Source organism: Euphorbia lathyris, chromosome 1, assembly GCF_963576675.1.
Source record: "Euphorbia lathyris chromosome 1, ddEupLath1.1, whole genome shotgun sequence".
NCBI lineage: Eukaryota > Viridiplantae > Streptophyta > Magnoliopsida > Malpighiales > Euphorbiaceae > Euphorbia > Euphorbia lathyris.
This window is the reverse complement of record NC_088910.1, coordinates 106,233,081-106,243,100: the sequence shown is the minus strand read 5'-3', so window position 1 is coordinate 106,243,100 and position 10,020 is coordinate 106,233,081. Positions and strand designations below refer to the sequence as shown.

The 10,020-nt window shown below is 33.1% G+C and overlaps 1 pseudogene; it reads left to right on the top strand.

Moving 5' to 3' along the window:
* Positions 1–3,655: 3,655 nt before the first annotated feature.
* LOC136218971 (protein DMR6-LIKE OXYGENASE 2-like) lies at positions 3,656–4,282 on the top strand (annotated as a pseudogene).
* Positions 4,283–10,020: the final 5,738 nt, after the last annotated feature.

Here is a 10,020-nt window from a genome sequence, read left to right as displayed (position 1 = left end):
CAAAATTAATTGCATCCAGAGAGTTTTATAACTTGTTTTGTATTTAAATGGTTTGGAAAGTTTTTATGTTTAAGAAATTTAATTTTTTTTTATTTTTGAAATATAAACTATAAAATTTATTAAATTAAAATTATTATTAGAATTTCAGGTTGGGCCGAGTTGGGCATGGGTTTTGAGATAAATCTCAAGCCCAACCCACTCTGCATTCGGGTCTAAGCGGGCTTGGACTGAGCCAGACCTATTATGAAATATATATGTCTAAGTCTAGTCTTTGAAGAGTGAGCTTGGACGGGCTGGACGGGCCAGTGGGCTTTTGAACAAGTCTACATGTGTGTATGTGATTTTGATTTTGACGAAGAAGGAAAAGATGAAGTCGGCCTTACTTGCGCCACTTTATATATTTTGATACTTTCTATGTTATTTTATTTGTGGTAAATAAAATTTTAATTCATTTAAAAAAATGTAAAGCATACATAAAAAGACACAGTAACATTGAATTTTATAATATAAATGTACAGTTTGGTAAAGAGATGTTTGTAGTAAAATTAGAAGTTTAGACTACTTTAGAGATTTTAACTAGTTAAGTCTCTAATGATAGTGTTTGGTGGAAAAAAGTTTGAAAAAACTTTTTAGGCTCAAACCTCTAATTTTGAAAAATTAGTTTATGAGTTTTTTCAATTAGTTTATTATTCGATCTCTTTTGAATGACATTTTTTACCCCTAACTACTATCTACCCTTCACTCAAACAAATGTTATTTGTTCCTTTATAAAAAAATAAACTAATAAAATTATAAACATATTCATCTAGTTATATTTTCATGGTAATTATCAATTAATAAATCTAAATTTACTATTATGTTTTTGAAAATTTCTATTTAAAATTATATGAATTAAAATTAATAACTAAACTAATAAATATTATTGGAAACTTTGAGAAGAATATAAAAATATTAAGTTTTTGTTTTAGTAAAATATTAAATTATAAATTAATTGGTATATATTAAAAAACGTATTATATAATACCCAATATAATATTAGCAATCTATTTGTAAAGTTTTTTTTTTCAAACATGTATGATCATAGATGAAAATCTCACTTTCTAGTAAAAATCTAAGAATAATTTCACTGTTTAAATATATTTTTTTTATGTATTTTAAAGACTTAAATTATAGCATATGTATATGCCATTTTTTTAGAATGTAATTAAGAATATGGATTATTAAAAAAAGAAAATAATACTCATAAAATATCAATCTTCTTATTTACATAAGACAACTAATAATCAAATAAGTTTTACTAAGTAAATTTACACAAACAACTAGTTAAATCACTTAATAAAAAATATAATCAGCTAAGTTTTACCAAACAAGTTTACACGAACAACTAGTTAAATCACCTAATAAAAAATATAATCGACTAATAGCTAATGTAACCAGCTGGGAATTACAGTTATTTGCAAAAGAGGTCCAAAGTAAATTTTAATTCATTTTAATTCTAGTGACCTTCAATGCCTACCATTACCCTCTCCAATCAAACTAGATGTTTCTATCTTTGGTTTTATTTTTTTTACTTTTGCATTTAATTATTTAATTAATCACACTACAATTTGCGCTAAAATAAAACCGCCACACGCGTTTTAAAACCCGTGACTACTTAATTAATTTGACTACAATCTGTGGTACAATAAAACCACACGCGTTTTAAAACCATGACCGTGATACTGTGGTAAAATAAAAACGCATGTGCTCTAAAACCATGACCATGATACTGTTGGCTGAATTTGAATCAAAACAAGGAATATTTACATAATATTGAACCAAAGTGCGGCATAAAATATAATGAGCAATATAGAATAGAACAATATTACCAATTATATTGGTTAATTATTACTTTTACTTTAAAATATAATATATTCACATTTTAACTTTTTGGTTCTCTAAAATTTACTTATTAACTAGTGCATTTTACAACATTACCTAAATATTTTTGTTACTATATACTCAAATTTAAATAACATTACCATTTAAAATAAAGCAATAACTCAAACATGATAGTAAACAAATTACAACTCTCTTAGAAAAATTACATTACTAATATAGCATCTTAAGGTGTCCGCTATGGTTACTTTGTTTTTTACAAAATACCATTACTTGATGTGGTTTTCACCATTGGATGATGAAACATACAATTAATCCAAGTAACCATAGCTGACACCAGCATCTTAAATTATCAATTAAAAAAAATTACTTTAAATAAGTTAATACGAATAATAAAATATATTATAGGTGAATGGATTTTTGGGCCTATTTATTCTAAAAAAATGTGTGATGATAAAAGGAGAAAGAGAGACAAGTAACATGCAAATCTTGCTCATTTGGGTAAATAATCTTTTATTTTTACCACTTTTTGGAGTCCATAAAATGCAAGATGATGGGCTTTATTAATTTATTAATCTTTTAAGTTAACATTTTTAAGTTTTTTAATTTTTTGAAAGGAATTTTTTTAAAGTTTTAAAATGGTTTTCTTTTGCAATTTGAATGCATGAAGCGGATTCTGCTTGGTCCCATGATTAACTTTTCATGCCCAATTCCGTGACTAGATTTATTTATGAACACATGACTTCTATATTGCCATTTCTTTTTCTAAAACACATTTTTAACTTCCTTTTTCATTATTATTTTTTTATTTGTATCAAATATAATTCGTTTTCGTTTCTAAAAGTATGATTATTTGTTCACTTTTATTCAAATATACATTTCAATTCACTATTTCTTTTATCATCACTTAAACATAAAAGAAAAATTTTAAGTTGAATTAAGTATCTTGAGACGGTGAGGGCCGATATTAAAAATATACCTGATTAGATATGGCTAAAAAACTAGCACAAGGGATGAGCTTGGGAAAAAGAGTAACCCATGATGAGGCTAGAACAGAAGTCGGTTAAGATTGGCTGTCTTTACTCATTAGATCGCAAACACCTATTCGGATTGGGGATTTCTTTGAGTTTGGATATGAGTTTCTACCTAGCCTCTCGACCTTGGTAGGTCGTAATAAAAGATCTCTTTTTAGGTATTTGAAAATTTGTGTGTGGCATAGGTTGTTCAGTTGATATAGTAAATTGCTTTCTCAAGCGGGGAAGGAGGTCCTCTTAAAGTCAGTAGCCCAAGTCATTCCCACCTGTTGTGTGGTCTTGTTCTTAGTTCCAGTTTCTGTGTGTGATGAGATTGAGCATATGATGAACTCTTTTTAGTGGAGTTTGAATCCAGCTGGAAAAAAATGGATCCATTGGGCACCTTGGGATAATTTGTATTTTAGGAAAGACTAGGAGGTTTGGGTTTCAGACATTTCAAATCATTCACTATTGCCATGTTGTCTAAACAAGATTGGTCACTTGTCACTAGACTAGATATGTTATTTTGTCGCATTATCAAAGCTAAATATTTCGAGGTGGGGATTTTTTAATATACTCAGGTTGGTTCTAATCCAAGCATGATATATGGTAATATATGGAGTTAAAGGGACATTTTTGCTTATGGGCTTAAGTGACAGATTGGGAATGGTTCAGAGGTGAAGGTCTGGACTGGTCCTTGGCTGACTGATGCTCTGAACTTGAGAATTTGTTCCAATATAGAGGAATACCTCAAAAAATTGACTATGGCAGACCTACGGGTTGATGACTTATGCGTATGGAATCTGCCCTTAACCAGTTTGATGTTTTGTGAAAGAGCTAGTCCTGGTTTGCTTGAACTCGTATCAGAAAGCTTAGGATTAGAAAAGGATTACATAAACAAATCACTAAGCAAGCATGGACAACACATGGCAATGAACCATTATCCACCATGTCCAGAGCCAGATCTTACTTTTGGACTTCCAGGCCACACTGATCCTAACTTAATCACCGTTCTTTTTCAAGACCATGTCCCCAGACTGCAAGTTCTCCGAGATCATAAATAGATTGCTGTTAATCCCATTCCTAACACCTTCATTGTCAACATTGAAGATCAAATGGAGGTAATTAGTAATGGAAAATACAATAGTGTGCTTCATAGAGCAGTTGTGAATTCTCAAGAAGAAAGAATCTCCATTCCAACATTTTATTGCCCTTCTTCTGATGTTGTTATTCGACCTACTCTGGGTTTAATCGACGATCATCATTCGGCCGTCTATAGAGATTTCACATATGCTGAATATTATGAGCAATTTTGGAAGAAAGAAATTGCAAATGATCACTGCTTAGACCTTTCAAGCCTACTAGATTGGGGAAAAATGTGTTTACGATAGAGGAATGTGATTTGAGGTACAAGTGTGAGAGATGAGAGCTAGTCCTGAGTTTGCTTAGTGATTTGTTTATGTAATCTTTTTCTAAGCCTAAGCTTTCCGATATAAGTCCAAACAAACAAAGGACTAGCTCCCTCACACTTGTGCTGTATTTAGCTATTGTTTCCCTGTCACATTTCCATACATAAATGTAAAATACATATATGAAAAGGAATAGATCATTCTAAATTGTTTCTACTTTGCAAATTTTACAGATACAATCCATTCAATCGTATATTGTTTCTACTTTGCAAATTTTACAGATACAATCCCTTCAATCGTATGTCCGGGACCAAGTGGCTTTAGTTTGTGAGCTGCATATAGGGTTGAGATCTTTTTACCAAATTGACACAATCATTTTTATAGGCTCAATATCGTTACTAAAGTGAACAATAAACCTCTCAAACTTTTTTAAGCGCTTCACGCTTTATTTGTCTAAATTTTCATTTGTTCTACTATGTAGGACTTAAAGGAATTGATTAAGTCATTTTAAGCAACTTTAAGAGATTAATATGTTGTTCTTGAGTGTAAATGAGCGATTAGACTTTTACGAACAAGTTTGGAGGCTAGAAATGTCTATATATCTCTACAAAGTGGGAGGGTAACATGTGAAACAAAACAATGTCAAATTGGTAATGATATTCTAACTTTACATGTTCACATGAAAGGAATAAATCATTCTAAATTGCTTCTCTAATTTTATACATAAAATCCCTTCAATCCACTGAGATAATGTAGTCTATAACCTTGACATGTAGTCCTGAGTTTGCCAAGTGGAATGACACAACTTTCTCCATAAAGAAGAGTGAAGAGCAAAAGAAGCCAAAATTACATGCATATGAAACTTAAATTTATATGCTGATAACATTGTCGTGGGAAGGTTGTGAGATTTAACATGCCGGGAGATGTTGAATTCGAATTCAAAGGCAATAAGGATACTTCCTCTTCGATTTTGATATCAGCCATAACAACTAGAAAGTTGTTGCATAAAGGGTGTCAAGGATATTTAGCTTTAGTCAAGGATACAATGGTAGATGAGGGTAAAGTAGAGAATGCTCCCATTGTTAATGAATTCCTAGATGTCTTTCCCGAGGAATTACCAGGGTTACCTCCTGAAAAAGAAATTGAGTTTTGTATTAACTTAGTTCCTGGTACTACCCCAATATCCATGCCACCTTACGGAATGGCGCCAGCAGAACTGAAAGAGTTGAAGGAATAGTTGCAAGATTTAATTGATACAGGATTCATTCGACGTAGCGTGTCTCCTTGGGGTGCTCCAGTGTTGTTTGTTAAGAAGAAAGATGGATCACTTCGGATTTGCATTGATTATAGACAGTTGAATAAGGTGACAATCTATAACAAATACCCTCTTCCTCGAATTGATGATTTATTTTATCAGTTACAAGGTGCGTGTCACTTCTCTAAAATTGATTTGCGGTCTGGGTATCATTAGTTGAGAATCAGGAGCGAAGATATACCCAAGACAACATTCAGAACACGATATGGCCATTATGAATTTTTGGTAATGTCGTTTGGCTTAACCAATGCACCAGCGACCTTTATGTATCTAATGAATAGGGTGTTCAAACCATTCTTAGACCGCTTTGTGATTTTGTTCATTGACGATATCTTGATATATTCACGGAGCGAGGAGGAATATGCCAACCATTTGAGAATGATATTGCATGCTTTGAGAGAAAATCAACTTTATGCTAAGTTCTCTAAATGTGAGTTTTGGATGGAAAGTGTGGCTTTATTAGGACATGTAGTGTCCAAAGATGGAATTGAGGTAAATCCTCAAAAGGTAGAAGCAATCACCAATTGGAAGAGACCTACTACAGTAATAGAAATTCATAGTTTTCTAGGTTTAGCCGGCTATTATAGGAGATTTATTCAAGATTTTTCCAATATATCAACACTTTTAACTCGGCTAACTCAGAAAAATGTTCCTTTTATATGGTTGAAAGCATGTGAGAATAGTTTCAAAAGCTAAAAGAATGTTTGACTTCAGCACCGGTACTCGCTTTACCATTTGGATCAGGAGGATTCACTGTATATTGTGATGCTTCTAGAGTTGGCTTAGGCTGTGTTTTGATGAAAAACCATAGGGTTATTGCTTATGCTTCGAGATAATTAAAGAAACATGAGCAGAATTATCCTACTCACGACTTAGAGATGGCAGCAGTAGTATTCGTACTAAAGATCTGGAGACACTATCCGTATGGAGAAGCTTGTGAAATCTACACTAATCACAAGAGTCTTAAATACATATTCCAGTAAAGGGATTTGAATTTAAGGCAGAGACGTTGGATGGAACTTTTGAAAGATTATGATTGTGCCATTTTATATCATCCGGGTAAAGCTAATGTCATGGCAGATGCTCTAAGCAGGAAATCTTCAAGAAGTTTAGCTCAGAAAGAAGGCCTTTGATTAAAGAAATGCACAATCTATATGATTCTGGAGTGCAACTAGAGTTGAATCATCATGGCACATTCTTAGCTCACTTTAAGGTTAGATCGGTATTACTTGGTAGAATCAAGACAATTCAATCAAGAGATCCTCAGTTGTGTAAGATTGTAGATGAATTGAATGATGGTGAGGCTCGAGATTTTAGAATTGATGATAGTGGATGTCTACTACATGGAGACTGATTTTGTGTTCCCAATGTAGATGATTTGAGGAAAGAGATCATGGAAGAAGCACACTTTGCAGCTTATAATGTGCATCCAAGCTCTACAAAGATGTATCAAGATTTTAAGAAGTTGTATTGGTGGAATGGTATGAAGCGAGATGTAGCAGAGTTTGTATCTCGATGTTTGACTTGTCAACAAGTGAAACTCGAACATCAGAAGCCTTCGGGATTATTACAACAATTGCATATTCCAGAATGGAAATGGGAGCGAGTAACCATGGGTTTTGTAGTTGGATTACCTCGTGCTTTAACCGGATATAATTCTATTTGGGTCATAGTTGATAGATTAACCATGTCAGCACATTTTCTTCCAGTAAAGACAACATATTCAGTGGCAAAATTGGCACAGTTGTACGTGGATAAAATTGTTTGCCTACATGGAGTACCAGTGTCTATTGTGTCAGATAGAGGCTCGGTATTTACTTCAAAATTTTGGGAAAAACTCCAAAGTGCTTTGGGAACTAGATTAAATTTTAGCATAGCTTTTCATCCACAGACAGATGGTCAATCTGAAAGAACAATCCAAACGCTGGAAGACATGTTAAGAATATGTGTGTTGGACTTTGGTGGTCATTGGGATACATATTTGCCTCTCCTTGAATTTGCATATAATAATAGCTACCACTCAAGCATTCAAATGGCTCCTTATGAAGCATTATATGGTAGAAAGCGCAGATCTACTTTATGTTGGGAAGAAGTTGGTGAAAGGAAATAACTTCTGAAAAGGTTCCCATCATTCATCAAGGATTACAAACTGCCTTTAGTAGGCAGAAAAGCTATTTGGATCCAAGGAGGAAGGACGTGGTATTCATGGAAGGGGACTACTTTTTTTTATCAAAGTGTCACCAATGAAAGGAATCATAAGATTTGGAAAAAAAGGAAAGTTGACACCTAGATACATCGGACCATTTGAGATTTTGAGGAGAATAGGTGAAGTTGCATATCAATTAGCATTGCCTCCTAACTTATCACATGTTCATCCTGTGTTCCATATATCAATGCTAAGGAAATATGTTCCTGATCCTTCTCATGTTCTTCATCCTCAAGCGATAGAAGTTAGTGAAGATTTATCTTATGAGGAGCAACCAGTGGCAATAGTGGATCGTCAAATTCGCCAACTTCGATCCAAAGTCATCCCAATGGTGAAGGTGTTATGGAGTAATCATTCCATAGAAAAATGCACTTGGGAATCCGAATTGGAGATGAAGAACAATTATCCTTATCTATTTCAATCATGACGCTAGTTCTTCAATTTTAAATTCGAGGACGAATTTCTTTAAGGAGGAAAGAATTGTAATACCCCAAATTATATATATTTACACTAATTGTTAAGATGATTAGTTAGAAGGAGTTAAGGCTAAAATATAATTACTTTTGAGAATTTTTTTTAAAAGATATTATAAATATAGGGACCAATATGGAAATTTGGCCAATTGTTGCTAAATTAAAATCTGCTATTACGCAGATCATCTTCTTCTCCACATTCAAGCTTCATTTCCATTCTACAATCTTTACATACCTTGTTCTTCCTCATTTCTTCAATATTTCTCACGATTTTTACATCGAAATGAAGCTCTCAACTCCAGCTACGCATGCATGTAAGTTTTATTGTGAGATTTTGAGTTTTTAAAAAGCGTTTATAGAGAGAAAATTCGTTACTTTTGATATTCTCTTTATTTCTCTGTCCTATGTTCATTATTTTGCAATTCTAACACCAAAAATGGACTCAGGGGGTCGATTTACTTATGGGTGCACTAGATTTTGATGCATGCAAGGAGTTTTGAGGGATAATTGGAGCTACACCGGAAAAAGTAAGAAATCTAACCAAAGTTTAATTTTCCGGTTGATTTTGGGTGTTTTGAGAGTGATTCTAGACTCGTGGAATCATAAGAAACAAAGTGGTATAATTAGTTTCTCAAAACAACCAACTTTAATTTTTTTGATAGGCGGATCCCGACCACGGTGATATTTTCCGGTGACATACGAAATAAGTGTAGAATAAATAGTTGGTTAATTTCAGAATGGTCTAAATATTATTTGGAGCAACATTAATTCTTGGACCTTGACCAAATTCCTTACCGTTGAATCTCTATAAATTAGGAAAGTATATAGTTGGGTGAAATTAAAGAAAATAAATTAAGTTGAGTTAAAAAAAATAATGTTTGGATCATCATTTAATAAAAATTTAGAATATATATAAGTTTAAAAAAAATAGTTGAAGGGAAGTTGGACTAAGCATAATTAATTAATTATGCTCTTAAGATTATTGATTAGCTAATTTGATTGATATATATATTATTAAAATGAATTATAAGTATTGATAACTTGTGGAAAAATCCTTGATCGGAGCACTTCCCTGTGAGGCGCCGTTGGGATCGGCCGGGGACACTCCGATGCCAAAGTCAGTAATATTTCTGAGAATAAACTGTAAGCACAAAAGTAGAGAATCAGTAAGTGAACCTCAATAGGTTGGGATGCAAGCTATTTATACTCATGTAGTTGTAACTCTTGGTAACTTGAAAGTCTCTATTAATGCCTCATTAATGGCGGTTACTGATCTTATTCAAGTATGACCGTTAGCTCATTAATGGGTTATTAGTTGCCTTTATTGGGAATCGGCTTGGCCGTTCCTTGGGCGTATCGATGTTTGACGGCGGGTCTCCCAAGGCATTTGACCCTTTGAGGCGTGTTGATGAATCCATAGATCCGCCACCTATGAGTCTTGCTTTATACGCCTTCTGGAGATTCGTCGGTGGATCCTTATCCATAAAAGTATTGATGGCAGATCCTTCATTCTTTGTCTAATTATCCTTTTTCCCCATGTATGATATTTGGATGTTATGGAAATGTAGATGAACAGTCATGTCATTACTCATCTTTAATTGCTATCAAATCTCCATTAATTCCAGCATTTATCCTTGAAACCTTCAGAGTTGGAGTATTCGAACAGTCAAGTCTTTATTCCTCTTTAATGGCTACTAATTGCCATTTAATTGTATTTATTCCCATT